We start from the raw sequence: 15813 nt of genomic DNA on the forward strand, positions 1-15813 counted from the left end.
GTTCTGGAGTCAGAGAGATCTGAGATTAAAGTCACCCTCAAAAACTAACTATGTGACCCTGGATAAGTCACCTAGCCTCTGATTGTCTCAGTTTCCTCATCTATAAAATGGAAGTGATAATAAAGCCTAACCTCAAAAGTTGTTATGAGAATCAAATAAAAAACTACAAAGAGATTGAAATAATAATCATAAGGTACTCAGCTGTAAACCTCAAATTTCCTTAGACTTATAAATGTATGAAATATCCCAATGGTGAAATTTCCAACATTTATAAGTCTACAGAAGGGGTATTTAAGCCCTATTCCCTTCTCTCCCTTTTTCTCTCTCTCTATCTCTAATTCCTTTCTTACTCCTATTGTAATTAAACTCCAAAAAAGGCTGATGGCTGACTTGAGTTTTTCATTTAGGAATTACATAGCTGATTCCTTGGCGATCTTAAATTAATATATATCAGTCTTTTAAAGTGATCCCCTTGTTACACAGCACAGTGCCCACATGTAAGTAATAAATAAATGGTGATGAATAGCTATTATTAGAAAAAAATAATGAACTTAAATTCTTCTCAAACTTCAAAAAACACTCTATCCCAATAGCATAGAATTAAGCTTTAATTTTTAATATGCACACAATGTATATGGGAAGCAAACATAGGATGAATTCTCATTTTCTATGTGTAAATGCTCAGTTCTATAAGACTCAAGTCTAAGGCTATAGAAAGAAAGAAATGTGTACCCTGAGAGTAGATTACTAGTAGTACAACCTTGACTGCAGCAAGGAAGCAGGTAATATAGAAAATGAATACCAACCCTGGAGTTCAAGAAGGCCTAAGTTCAAATCCTGCCTCATACCCTTTGTACATTTTTGACCCTGGAAAATCTTGTAACTTCTATTCATCTCAATTTCTTCACCCATAAGATGAAGATAATAACAACACCATCTCATAGAGTTGTGAGGATCGCATGAGATAATGGGTATTATGTGTTTGCAAACCTCAATGTGCTATATAAATTTTAAGTATTGTTATTATTTACTGATGCTAAAGACATCTTATTACTCATTGTATTGACTGACGACAATAGGATAGGAAGCTGCCAGGTCAGCGTGACTGTGTCTAGTGGCTAAGAAAGTATTTCTACAACCATTTTAGGGCACTAAACATGATCTGTTTTGATGGCTAAGAAAAGTGTAGACCATTGAGGGCCAACTAGACAATAACCAAGAATAGGTTGTTGTCCTTCATAATCAAAGAGAACCAGAATAAAGTCACTATATTGGAAGTCAATATACATTGTGTCCAATTATGGCTGATCAGATTAATATGAGCACAGAAGACTCTACCACAGGTCTGGCACAAATAACCCATAGGGACATTTGGGATAGAAATGTCTCTAAATTTACATGTTTTGAGCTACTGCAATTCTGCCTTGCTCATGAAGCATAGCACCTTCTTTAATGCATACATGCCATGCTGGACAGTCCTGTGCCAGTGACAACCATGACTCATAATGGATACTAAAGTTCTTCAGAGGGTAAACATGATGGCTGTGTAGATGCAGGACTCTTCCTCTCCTCATTGCCTACCAGTAAATACTACCTCAAAAGGTTAAAAAAAAATTCATGAACAAAGGGACTCTACAATGAGGCTCAGCATTGAAGGTATGTGGGATATTTCCACACTAGAAGGGGGTGAAATAGCTTCCACCAAACTGTGAGCTGATCAGCCCTACCCTACCCCACAAACAGTGCAATATAGAGTCAAAGCTGGTGCACTGGAATTAGTGAGCAAGCAAGGGACATCTCTAGGTCCTTGGCAGCTGACTGAGACCACCAAGGACCTACCCTTGAGGGTAGCTAGACTTGAGACCCCAGCAGGCTGAAGAGCACTGACCTTGCACACAAAGATAACGCAGGCAAGGGCGGGCAGCAAACAGTAGAAGCTGTGGAGACTGGAGAGGTGGCCTCAGGCAAAAACCATGCTCCTTAGCACCCTACACAGAGAGCCTTCCCTCCTCACTCAGACTTCTGACTGGAAGGGGAAGGAAAACCCAACATACTGACAGCAAACAATGCCCAGGAAAAACAACCTCTCGATACCAAGAGAAACAAGAAAAAGGCATTGACCCAGGATAATTTTTATGGAGGAAAAATTCAGACTACAGAGGAAATTGAAGAAGTGAAATAACAAATAAATACATCCAAACCTTCCCCCCAAAATGGAAATTGGCCACAAGCTCTTGAAGAATTTAAATTGGAGCTTATGAAAAAGATGGCTGGATTTTGGCAAGAAAAGTGGAAAATCACTCAAAAAGGAAATAACAGTTTAAAAGACAGGAATTCCCAACTGGAGGCCAAAATTAAATAGCTGGAAGACATGAAAAGCAGAATAGGCCAAAACAAACAAACAACAACAAAATAAACAACAACAACAACAAAAAGGAAATTCAAAAGATTAAAGCAGAAAATCAAAAGATTATAGTGGAAAACCAGTCCTTAAAGACCAGAATTGGGCAATTGGAAGTCAATGATCTCACAAAACAGCAAGAATTAATAAAGTAAAGTCAAAAGACTGACATAATTGAAGGAAACATAAAATATCTTACTGACAAGATAATAGATCATGAGAAACGGTCTCAAAGAGACAATTTGAGAATCATTGGTCTACCTGAAAATGCAGAAATAAACAGAAATCTTGACATCATACTACAAAAATATTGTCCAAGAAAACTGCCCTGGTGTCCTTGAACAAGAGGGCAAAATAGACATTGAAAGAGTTCATAGAACACCCTCTTCACTAAATCCTGAAAAGACAACCCACAGAAATGTAATAGCCAAATTCAAGAGCTTCCAAGTTAAGGAGAAAATTTTTCAAGAAGCCAAAAAAGAGACAATTCAGATATCATGGAGCACCAAGTAGGATTACACAAGATCTGGAAGCTTCCACACTAAATGACCACCAGACTTGGAATATGATATTCAGAAGGGTAAGACAATTTGTTCTTCAACCAAGGAGCACCTACCCATCAAAAGTAGCTATATACTTCCAGGGAAAGTTGGGCATTCAACAAGATGGAAGTTTTCCAAGTATTTATAAAGAAAAGAGCAGAACTAAGCAGAAAGTTTGATATTCAAATACAAAAATCAAGAGAAACATTAAAAGGTAAATAAAAAAGAGAGGGGAAGGGGAAAATGTTTTTTATCTAAATTTTCTTCTTTAAGGGCTTTAATAAGAGAAAAATGTTTATATTCATATATGGGAAATGTTATTTATAAACTCTCAAAAATTATATACACTATTATAGTAATAAGAAGAATCATTCATAGGTAGAGATTGGGGTAATAAGTGGGCTAAGATGATATGCAAAAAAAAATAAAAGGGGAGCAGGGAATAGAAGATGGCACAAAGAGAAACTTGAAGGTATAAGATTAATAGGATAATCTATATCACACAAAGAGGTGCATGGGAAGGGGAGGGGGAGAATACTATAATAAGTAGGAGAGGAAGAAAGTGCTGATACATAATACTTAAACCTTACTCTCAGTGCAATCAATTTTGAGAGAGAAGAGCATCTAGATCCTTTGAGGTATCAAATTCTATCTAACACTACAGGGAAAGTGAAAAGGGAAAAACTAAGGGGGGGGGGTAGTGTGGCAGGGAGTTCAAAAAGGGAGAGAAAGAGAGAGGGGAGGGAACTTAATAGACCCTAAAAAAATAAGAAGAAGAAGAGAACAAAAAGGGAGGGGGCAGAAAGGGGAGTATAATAAGGGTGAGGATTAGGGGGGACTGAGTAAAAGCAAACCACTGGTTTAAAAGAATATAGCAAAGAATAAATGGCAGAACTAGGAGAGGATATCAAAATGTTGGGGCACCCACAAGTGGTAATCATAACTCTGAACATGAATGGAATTAACTCATCCATAAAACAAAAGCAAATAGCAGAATGGATTAGAAACCCAAATCCTACCATATGTTGTCTACACGGTATGAGGCAGGTAGACACATACAGGGTAAAAATTAAAGGCTGGAGCAAAATCTGTTGGACCTCAGCTAAGAAAAAAAGGCAGGAGTTACAATCATGATATCTGACAAAGCCAAAGTAAAAATAGATCTGATTAAAAGAGATAGGGAAGGTAATTACATCCTGATAAAAGGCAGTATAGACAATGAGGAAATATCAGTACTCAATATGTGTGCACCAAATGGCATAGCATCCATATTTCTAAAGGAGAAACCAGTGGAGCTCAACAATAAAATAGATAGAAAAACTATACTAGTGGGAGACCTGAACCTTCTTCTATCTGAACTAGATAAATCAAACCAAAAAATAAATAAGAAAGAGGTAAAAGAAGTAAATGAAATCTTGGGAAAATTAGTTAATAGATATGTGGAGATAAATAAACAGGGGCAAAAAGGAATACACATTCTTTTCAGCAATACATGGTACATTCACTAAGACTGACCATGTGCTAGGGCATAAAAACATGGCAAACAAGTGCAAAGAAGGAGAAATAAAAAATGCAACCTTTTCAGATCATAATGCAATAAAAATAATAATTAGTAAGGGTACATGGAGAGCCAAAAAATTAATTGGAAATTAAATTAAACTTCTCCAAAATTGGTTAAAGAACAAACCATAGAAACAATTAATAATTTCATTGAAGAAAATAACAATGATGAGACATCCTTTCAAAATCAATGGAGTGCAGCCAAAGCAGTACTCAGGGGGAAATTTATACCCTTGAGTTCATATAGTAACAAATTAGGGAGGGCAGAGGTCAACAAATTGGACATGCAAAACAAAAAACTTGAAAGCAAAAAAATAAATAAAAATCCCCAGATGAAAACTAAATTAGAGATCCCAAAAACTAAAGGAGAAGTTAATAAAATCAAAAGTGAAAAAACTATTGAATTAATAAATAAGACTAGAAGTTGGTATTTTGGAAAAAAAACAAATAGAATAGGCAAAATATTGGTCAATCTAATAAAAAAAAAGGAAAGAAGAAAATCAAATTATCCAAGATGAAAAGGGAGATCTCACCTCTAATGAAGAGGAAATTAAGGCAATCATTAAAAACTATTTTGTCCAAATATATGGCAATAAATATGGCAATCTAGGCGATATGGATGAATATTTACAAAAAATATATATACATTGTCTAGATTAACAAAAGCAGAAAAAAGAAATTGAACAATCCATCAAAGAACTCCCTAAGAAAAATATCCCCAGGTCTTGATGGATTCACAAGTGAATGTTATCAAACATTCAAAGAACAACTAATCCCAATATTATACAAACTATTTGACATAATAAGCAAAGGAGTTCTACCAAATTCCTTTTATGGCACAAATATGGTCCTGATTCCTAAGCCAGGCAGGTAAAAAAAAAAAGAAAGAAAGAAAACTACAGACCAATCTCCTTAATGAACATAGATGCAAAAATCTTAAATAAAATACTAGCAAAAAGGCTCCAGCAAGTGATCACAAGGGTTATTCATAAGGATCAGATAGAATTTATGTTAAGTATGCAAGGATAGTTCAATACTAGGAAAACCATTCACATAATTGATCATATCAACAAGAAACCAACAAAAATCACATGATTATTTCAACAGATGCAGTCTTTGACAAAATACAATACTCATTCCTACTGAAAACACTACAAAGTATAGGAATAGATGGGCCTTTCCTAAGAATAATAAACAGTATATGTCTAAAACCAGAAACAAGTATCATCTACACTAGGGATAAATTAAAAGCATTGCCAATAAGATCAGGAGTGAAACAAGGATGCCCATTATCATTTTTATTATTTAACATTGTACTAGAAACACTAGCAGTAGCAATCAGAGAAGAAAAATAAATGTAAGACATTAAAATAGGTAATGAGGAGACCAAGTTACCACTCTTTGCAGATGATATGATGGTCTATGTAAAGATTCCTAAAGAATTGTAAGGGAGGAAAGGGGGTTATTTTTAAAAGGGTTGGACTGGATTGTTTAAGAGTATTGTCATCAGGAACTTAATTTATTCCAAAGAGATTTATTTACAATGTATTTACAAAATGTAGAAAGAGTGAAGTAAAAAAATCAGAGAGAGGATAGGGTAAGATATCTAGCTTAAGTACTAAATAATTTATTTCTGGCCCTGAGCAGGGAGAGTTAGTCCTTAGGCCTTGGCAAAGCTGAGGACCTGGGGAAATCTCTTCAGAAAAATCCAGCAGTTAAGAGTCAGCTTTTTCACTCACCACATATCAGTTCAAAGGAAGAGATTTTAGAACAGCTTCACTAGGAAACAGGGTCTCTGGTCCAGTGAGCACATTCTTCACCAGCCTCCATTTCAAAGAATGAAGAATTCTGTCGAACTCCACTCAGGAAGTTTTAACTCCCTTTTAGACAAGTTTTCTTGCATTACTTCATGTGCCTTCCCCTAATTCTACATCTACCAATCACAATTGAAGTTCCGCTTTAGGACTGCCCAGAAGTCAGTCAGTCGATTCTGATTCATCACTCACTATTACACACATGGGTCACAGACATCCCACATAAGGATTAAATGGGATATATGCACTTTTGCTGATTTAATCTAAAAGTAGGCAGGGGTTACAATTTAATCTTCACAGAATCAACTAAAAAGCTAGTGGAACTAAATTAACAACTTTAGCAAAGTTGCAGGATACAAAATAAACCCACATAAATCATCACCATTTCTATATATCTCCAACATATCTTCAGCAACAAGAGTTAAAAAGAGAAATTCCACTTAAAATCACTCTAGACAATATAAAATACTTAGTAATCCATCTGCCAAGACAAACACAGGAACTATTTGAACACAACTACAAAAAACTTTCCACACAATTAAAACTAGATCTAAAAAAATTGGAAAAACATTAATTGCTCATGATAAAATGAGCTAACATAATAAAAATTATAATCCTTCCCAAACTTATTTACTTATTTAGTGCCATACCCATTGAACTACCAAGAAACATTTTTCACTGAATTAGAAAAAACCACAACAAACTTCATTTGGAAGAACAAAAGATCAAGGATATCCAGGGAAACAATAAAAAAAAATGTGAAGGAAGGTGGCCTTGCAGTACCAGATCTTAAAATATACTATAAAGCAGTGGTCATCAAAACAACATGGTACTGGCTAAGAGACAAAAAGGAGGATCAGTGGAATAGACTTGGGATAAGTGACCTCGGCAAGACAATCTATCATAAACCCAAAGACCACAAATTTCAGGACAAAAATCCACTATTTGACAAAAACTGCTGGGAAAAATGGAAGACAGTATGGGAGAGATTGGGTTTGGATCAACATTTCATACCCTACACCAAGATAAACTCAGAATGGGTGAATGCCTTGATTATAAAAAAGGAAACTATAAGTAAATTAAGTGAACACAGAAAAGTATACTTGTCAGATCTTTGGGAAAGGAAAAATTTTAAGACCAAGCAAGAGTTAGAAAAAATTACAAAATATAAAATAAATAATTTCAAATATATTAAATTAAAAAGGTTTTGTACAAACAAAACCAATGCAACCAAAATAAGAAGGGAAGCAACAAATTGGGAGAAAATATTCATAACAAAAACCTCTGACAAAGCTCTAATTAATCAAATTTATAAAAAGCTAAATCAATTGTACAAAAAATCAAGCCATTCCCCAGTTGATAAATGGGCAAGTGACATGAATAGACAATTTTCAGATAAAGAAATCAAAACTATTAATAAGCACATGAAAAAGTGTCCTAAATCTCTTATAATCAGAGAAATGCAAATCAAAATAATTCTGAGGTACCACTTCATACCTAGCAGATTGGCTAACATGACAGCAAAGAAAAGTAATGAATGTTGGAAGGGATGTGGCAAAATTGGGACATTAATGCATTGCAGATGGAGTTGTGAATTGATCCAACCATTCTGGAGGGCAATTTGGAACTATGTCCAAAGGGCGCTAAAAGTCTGTCTGCCTTTTGATCTAGCCATAGCACTGATGGGTTTGTACCCCAAAGAGATAATAAGGAAAAAGACTTGTACAAGAATATTCATAGCTGTGATCTTTGTGGTGACAAAAAATTGGAAAATGAGGGGATGTCCTCCAGTTGGGAAATGGTTGAACAGATTGTGGTATCTGCTACTGATAGAATACTATTGTGCCCAAAGGAATAATGAACTAGAAGAATTCCATATGAACTGGAACAATCTCCAGGAATTGATGCAGAGTGAAAGAAGCAGAACCAATAATTGAATGTAATAGACTTCTCTTTTAGTAGCAATGCAATGATCCAAAACAATTCGGAGGGACTTATGTGAAAGAACACAATTCAAATTCAGAGGAAAAACCATGGGAATAGAAACACAGAAGAAAAACAACTGCTTGACTATATGGGTTGATGGGAATATGATTAGGGATGTAGATTCTAAATGATCACCCTCATGCAAATGTCAATAATATGGAAATATGTTTTGATCAAGGACACATGTAAAACCAACTTGAATTGTGTGCAGGCTATGGGAGGAGTTGGGGGAAGGGAAAGAATTTGATTCTTGTAACCAGGGAAAAATATTCTAAATCGACTAAATAAAATTTTCAAAAAAAATAAATATATAAAAAATAAGTCATTAAAATTTTTAAATGAATTAAAAAATAAATAAAGTTCTTCAGAGAGACCTTGAGAAGATCCTTGCATCATTTCTTCTGGTTTCCATATGAGCACTTGCCTTTTGTAACTTCTCCACAAAACAATCTTTTAGGCAATTTTATATTCAGCATTCAAACAACATGACCAATTATTAGACTTGTGCACTCTGCAGTAGTTAGAATGCTTGGCTGCTTGGCTTGAGAAAAAGATTTCAGTGTCTAGTACCTTATATTATCAGGTGATCATCAGAATTTTACTAACATAGTTCAAATAAAAGCAATTCAATTTCCTGGCATTGCCTTGGTATACTGTCCTGGTTTCAGAGGATACTACAAAGGAGTCAGTACAATTGCTTTGTAGACCTTTAGGCAGCCTACCACCTCTTCTCTCCCACACTTTTCTTTGGCATTTACCAAACACTACGCTAGTTCTGGCAAGGTGTGCATCAATCTCATCATCTATCAAAATTGGAGCTTATCCTCATGAAGACAGATGTTATCAGCTGCACAATAACAGCTGCACTTTAGCCAGGCCATTGCCCTTTTGAATATTTACCACAACCCTCAAAATTCTTCCCGGTCTGCTGACATTTGCCCTATGTAGTGAATGATGTTAAGATGCAAAAACACTATGATGATTTTGAAATTTTTTACAGAAATAGAAGAAAAGTAAGATGAGGGTAAGGTGATAAGATATTTGTAATAAGCTTGGGGATCATCTTGTAGGAAATGTGTATGTAAAGTTTCTCCCTAAAGAAGATGCAGAAAAGGCTATTATTGAGTCAATCAATGCAGAACTTTCACTTGCAAGTGACTTCAGAGAAGCTCACTGTAGCCAAAATGAAATGGAAGAATGTACTCAAGGATACATCAAGGATGTATCCTTGTATCCTTGTATCCTTGATACATCCAAGGACACAACTTTATGCATCTAAAACCCATCACTAGAGAACTATGGCAGGAGTTGTATGGCATCATAGTTGTGATCATTTTCTATTGAGAGATGGTTACTATGATGATTGAGGGGTGTAAGGATAATTTTAGGGTTGTGACCTAAACTAAATTAATTTTTGGTCGCCAGGGGATATCCCAAATAAAATACCCAAGTCAGCTAGAAATTTATGGTGATTTTAATTAATATAGAGGGAAGGGTTTAAGGAGAAAGAGGGAAGAAGATATAGGATTTCTCCCACCTAGCCTGTGCCAAGGGGAGTTCAAGATCTCTGCCACTGGGTCTCTGAAGGAAATTAGAGGCTTCTAAGAGGATAGTGTTGGAAGGTAAAGGAGAAAGGAATCATCCTAAACTCCAAGAGGGCTCAGCTAAGATGCCTGAACCTGAACTAGCTACTCAGCTTCTTCCAGTATAGTGTCAAGGGAAAACTCACTGCCAAACCAGAAAATAGCTGTAGCCACGCCAAGATGCCGAAAGGCCCAGCAAGCTGCCACCAGCCACCTCTCTGCCACCAAAGGATACTGGAAAGAGGAAATGAGCCAAATATATAGACCTTTTACTCTTGTGTCCCCTCCTCTAAATTTTCACATCTACCAATCACATCAGAGGCTTTCCTCCAGGACTGCCCATTCTTTAGTTCTCATCTTCTTTAATTAGATTATATCTTTTGAGTTACTTAACACTTCTTTGTTAAGTTCACCTTGTGTTACTTAACCTTTTTGGGATTAATTTAACCTTTATAGTTACTTAGCACCTTTTTGTATTAATATTTAAAAATAGACAGCTTAAAGTTCTAGCTTCACTATAAAGTAAGAACTAAGTACCTTTATTGTTCAATCAGGAGATTACAACTTTATCTTCACCATAAAGTAAGATCTAAGTAGGGTGGAGTAATCTAAATTTCACAGGGGCAATGATGGTGGACAAAGGGAATGTGAGAGGAGATGGTGAAGAGATAATGAAAGATCTGGTGGATTCTGAGTGATGCCATTGTTGGCATGTGTATACTGGAAAATCTTGTATTTGATACAAAGTCCATAATGAGAATTTTTTCTAAAAACAACAACAAAAAAGTGTGCTTCTAAATAAAATTTGTAGTGATACAATTAAGTAGGAGTTTGTACAAAACTTTAGGGGAAATACAAATGGGAGGATCAGGAAAGGCCATGGACATTTCTGTAGCTTTTACCTTTTGTTCCTAATTCTATCCTTTAAAGACAAATTGAAGAAGTCCTATTTCATCCACATGACAGCCTTTAAAATAATTTAACAGTTACTATGTCCCAGAAACAGTATCAGTCTTATTTATTTGAAGATAAGCATGACTAGTTCATTCAACATACAAATTTTTTCCCCATTTTTCTGCTTTCCTTCCAATCCTGGCTATATTAGTTCTATTTGGACAAAAACTTTTTAACTTAATGTATTCAAAATTATCCATTTACATATCACAATGCTTTCTATATTTTGTTTATTCATAAATCCTTCTCTTATCCATAAATCTGATAGCTAATATGTTTCCTAATCTAATTCATTTATGTTATCTCCCTTCATACCTAGTTCATGTATCCATTTTGATCTTATCTTGGTAAATGGTATAAGATATTGACTTCTATCTAGTTTCTGCCAGACTGCTTTTCAGTTTTCCCAAAGATTTTTACAAAATAGTGATTTATTATCCCCAAAGCTTGGATATTATTCTATATTATATTTTCCTAATGTTGAGCTGACCAAGTATTTCTAAGTCCAACCCAGTCATAGAATATTATCTTTTTTTACAGAATCATGGAATCTCTGTAATCTCTTTGCTAATATTTTATTTTAAAATTTTTTAATTGATATTCAATAGGGATGCAGTTAGTTCTACTATAACATTTTTCAAAAATGTAACTTCATTCCAATGTGATTGAACATTTTTAGAATAACAAAAATTTTGAGCTTGCTTTAGCAAGATAAAATATATTGAGATTATACAATACTATTTATATGTTTTATGCATTTCTGAGTTTCTAAACTTTTTCTGCATCATCTGCTGGCCTTTGTGCATCATCTGCAGCTTCTGCAAAACTCCCCCAAAATTCTCATTTGATTTCTTATGCTGACCTGTGATATATCAAAATCGTGACAAAGTCATGATGTGGAAGAGATACCTGTACTATGGATTCAAGAATACGTAAAATATAAATTCAGAGGAATAGGACATTTCTATAATACCTATAAACAAAGTCTCAAACAAAAACATACAATTGTCCAAAGGACAACCAGGATTTCTGGAATAAAGTGAAGTTTTTTTTTTTAAGTTATTATAATGAAATGAATTTTAGGGACAATAAATAGAAATCAAATGAGAATACTGGAGGAAAGATATGGAAGGTACAAAACCTTATCCAAGTAATAGTATCACTGAAAATAAAAAAGAACTAAACAGAAATTAAAGACTCTGTGAGGTAATTAGTACCGGGGTGGGGGTGGGGTTAAAAAAACAACAGAAGAAAATATAAGAAAAAGAAAACCACTGGAAAGCCTGAAAATCACAACAACAAAAAATACCTGGATACCATATCACATAGATCATGAATGAAAACTACTAGACCTATTAAAACCAAAGGACAAAGTGAAAAGAGAAAGAATCTATTTTCTGAAACAATCTCAGAAAGAAAAAGTCACTTCTTGAAAAAAACCTCAAAATGAAACCTCCTCAAAATATAACAGCCAAAATTAAGACCAAATAACAACAAAAAAGAAAAATACAGTATGCAGCCAGAAATATAAAATTTAAGTACTTAGAGCTATGTTCAGTATCAAACAAGACTTCATAGCTACCATTAAAAAGGATAGAAGAGTTTAGAATATGATGTTCCAAAAAAGCAAAAGATAAAAAACTTATAACCAAGAATAAGTTAGATGTTAAAACTGAATACAGTCCTACAGGTACAACTTACACAATCCAATTCCAGATAAATAAATTAACTAAATTATAATTAAACTCTCAAAGAAATAATCCATGACAATAGATTGATTTGAAAGCATATTTTATCAAAGATTCAAAGGACAAGTAATTTTAACATTGTGTAGACTATTTATGAAAGATAGGAAAAGAAATCATCCAATCAAATTCCTGCTATGATATAAATATGGTCCTGAAACATAAACCAGAAGAAACAACACAAAAAAGAAAACTACCGACCAGAATAATCAATTCTGCTCTCCATATATGTTTCCAAAAAGTACTACAATATGCCGAACTGAGCAATAAAAACCACAGGTTTTATGGTGTAAAGGGTGTACAATGCTTTAAAAAGTCATAGGTGATATATGGATAGAGATTGGAACCTAATAAAAATGATGGCATAATTTTATACATATTATAAATTTACACAAACACTACATATACATATATAATTTTATAAATGTACATATAAAATATACACAAATAATTAAGAAACATATAAATACTACAACAAATGGGCTGCTGCTTGGACTATGTTCTCCAATGTATGAGCATTTTGGGCACCCCAATCTAAGCCAGAGACCCTGGGGAAAGGGGATGTTGTTGGAAAAGTTTACTTCTGGAAGTTTGCTTCTGGAAGGTAGCCTTGATCAGCAAAACTGAAAGCTTTAACCATCCCAAATTGTCAGATCTAAAGCAGCATCAGAGCTTTGCACACTTACAGCTCTGGTTCCCAGTCTGTGTGACACAACTGCAGACTCACCCTGAGTGAAAACTAATAAAATGCTGCTGGCCCCAGACCTCATAAGTTCTACATAGAGTTAAAAGGACAGAATGTGGGGGTCACTTTTAATCCAAGCTCCCTGCCCCAGTACACAGCTACAGGTCCATTACAAATCATCCTGAAAGGCTCCAAGACCCCAGTTTAAAGTGAATGTAATACTGCTGCAGACTGGACCCTGATCTGTGCACTCTGCCCTTGGCACATAGCTGTGAACCCCTAGACCCATCCTGCAGGTTCAAAGGCTTCTGCACAAGCTTCCCTAGTTGGTTTCCTTGTCCAATCATCTGGTTGTGTCTGGTTCTTGATGAACTCATGGTCTGCTATTTCTCCAAGTCTGTCCAAGTTCATATTTGTCATTTCCATGACACTATCTATCCATCTCATCTGCTACCTTCCTCCTTTCCTTTCACCTTCTTTATCAACAACAGGATTTTTTTTCCCAATAAGTCCTGTCTCTTCATTATGAAGCCAAAGTATTTAAGTTTCCGTATTTGAACTTTCAATGAATGGTCTGAATTAATTTCTTTAAGTGTAGATTTTTACCCAAATGCCTGCAGCTCTCTGACTGTCTCCCTATTCTGACTGCAACTAGAAAAAGTCACCTACTGTAGTTTCTGCCTGAATTTCCAGATTACTGCTCAGTCTGGTGCTCTTCCTTGATCTTTGCTAGAGTGTTTGTGTCAGAGCAGGGATTCATTTTGACCTTTCTTTCTGCCATATTTTTGGGTGTTCCACCTTTTTATTTTCAGCCAGGAAATACTCATAAGTTTCCTCTCTGTGAGGGGCAAAGTACTTGGTGAGGGGGACTCTGTGTGACTTGGAACATAACAAATCTATCTCTGCTAAGGAATATCCCACGATCTTCCTCTTTCTTTTTATGATTGCATCAAACTAAACACCATATTTCAGATTTGGACTGTCCAAGGCAGAGTACATAGTATCTTCTCTCTAGACCCAGAAAATATTATTTTGTTTATATAGCTTAAGTTTGCATTATCTTTCTCAGTCTTTGTATCTCCCTATTGACTCATCTTAAGTTAGCAACCCACTAAAGCCCTCTCTTTTTTTCAGATAAACTGTTAATTTTATTCTCCCATCTTGTATTTTTGATGATCTTATCAATTTAACTATAAACCCCTACATTTATCCCCACAAAATTTCTTATTATCAGATTTGGACCAATGTTCCAGCCTGTTGAGTTGTTTTAGGATCCTAATTTTCTCATCCAATGTGTTAGTATACCTTCCACATTTGTGTCATCGGTAAATTACATAAGTAGGTCATCGATGCCCTTACCTAAGACATTGGTAAAAAATTCAACAGCATAGGCTACATCTCTACATCTTTCTCATAAGAATACCCCAAGACTTTTTTTCTAATACTTGGATAAAATAAAAGTTAAACTCTATCAGAAATATTGCCATGATCTAGAAGTTTAGTTACCCTGCCAAAAAAGGAAATAATCTAATTTGGCATGACCCATTCTTGATGAAACCATGTTGGGTCTTAAGAACAGATTTATCTATTTACCCAGGATGCAAGAGAATTAAAGCTCTCCTTTAAATATAAATGAAAAGTGTCAATATAAGAAGAGGGTCCCCCAAAAGGAGATGATGTATCTAAATTGTAGTTGGAGAAAATTCAGTCCCCACAGGCTTCTAATCACTACATCCTGGCAGCTTATTGTCCTGTGAAGAGAAAGAGGGGGAAATGTCTTTAAGAAAATGCTCTTTCTTTTGACATTGATGTGAATAGCAATGGTGAAACCTAGAAATTTCTGTTCCTGGAAAGGAAGAAAAAATATTCCTTTTAACTTTTGAGAGTTAAAGCAATAAGAAAAATGGCCCTAATATGCATTTCTACCAGGAAACATTCTAGATGCAAAAAATCAGTACCAGGGCACATCAGCCTGGTTATTATTGCTTTTGAAAATCTACCTTGGAATTACACAACAGTAAACACTTCTGTGTACCATGTATTAAGACAATTTCTAAAGTATTCAGATCCATTGTTTTTCTAGGCCAAATACCTTTTAGTTCAACATCTTTTAAGCTCCTAAGGAAAAATTCATCTTAATGTAACCTTTGGCTCAATAGGCTATTTGCATAGCACTGTTCTTAATGATGGAAACTGACTATTCAGTGTTCCATGTCTGAATAAAGGATGGGGTTGTGAGAGTTAGAAAAACCTGATCTTCTGGCTCCCAGATGAAAGAAAAGACACAAGGTTCCTGTCTCCCTTCAACATGAAGGGAGAGAAAGAACCTAGAAAGAAGCTGACATGTAGGGGAACCACCATTCTGATTTTGTTTACAAATAAATTCTAAAATTGGACATGTATACAGAATAAATAAGATCATAGATCCATAATAGTTGCTTTCCATAACTATCTGAGTCTTGGAATATTTTAAATCCTTTTACATGGAATATCCAAAATCCATGTCATGCTTTAGTAATAGTCTAGTTTATTGATTTAGTGGT

At 34.9% G+C, this 15813-nt stretch overlaps 1 pseudogene; it reads left to right on the top strand.

Moving 5' to 3' along the window:
* The first annotated feature begins 794 nt into the window (after positions 1-794).
* On the top strand, positions 795-9647 carry LOC100011655 (splicing factor U2AF 35 kDa subunit-like; annotated as a pseudogene).
* Positions 9648-15813: the final 6166 nt, after the last annotated feature.

This window comes from Monodelphis domestica, chromosome 3 (assembly GCF_027887165.1).
Source record: "Monodelphis domestica isolate mMonDom1 chromosome 3, mMonDom1.pri, whole genome shotgun sequence".
Classification (NCBI taxonomy): Eukaryota; Metazoa; Chordata; class Mammalia; order Didelphimorphia; family Didelphidae; genus Monodelphis; species Monodelphis domestica.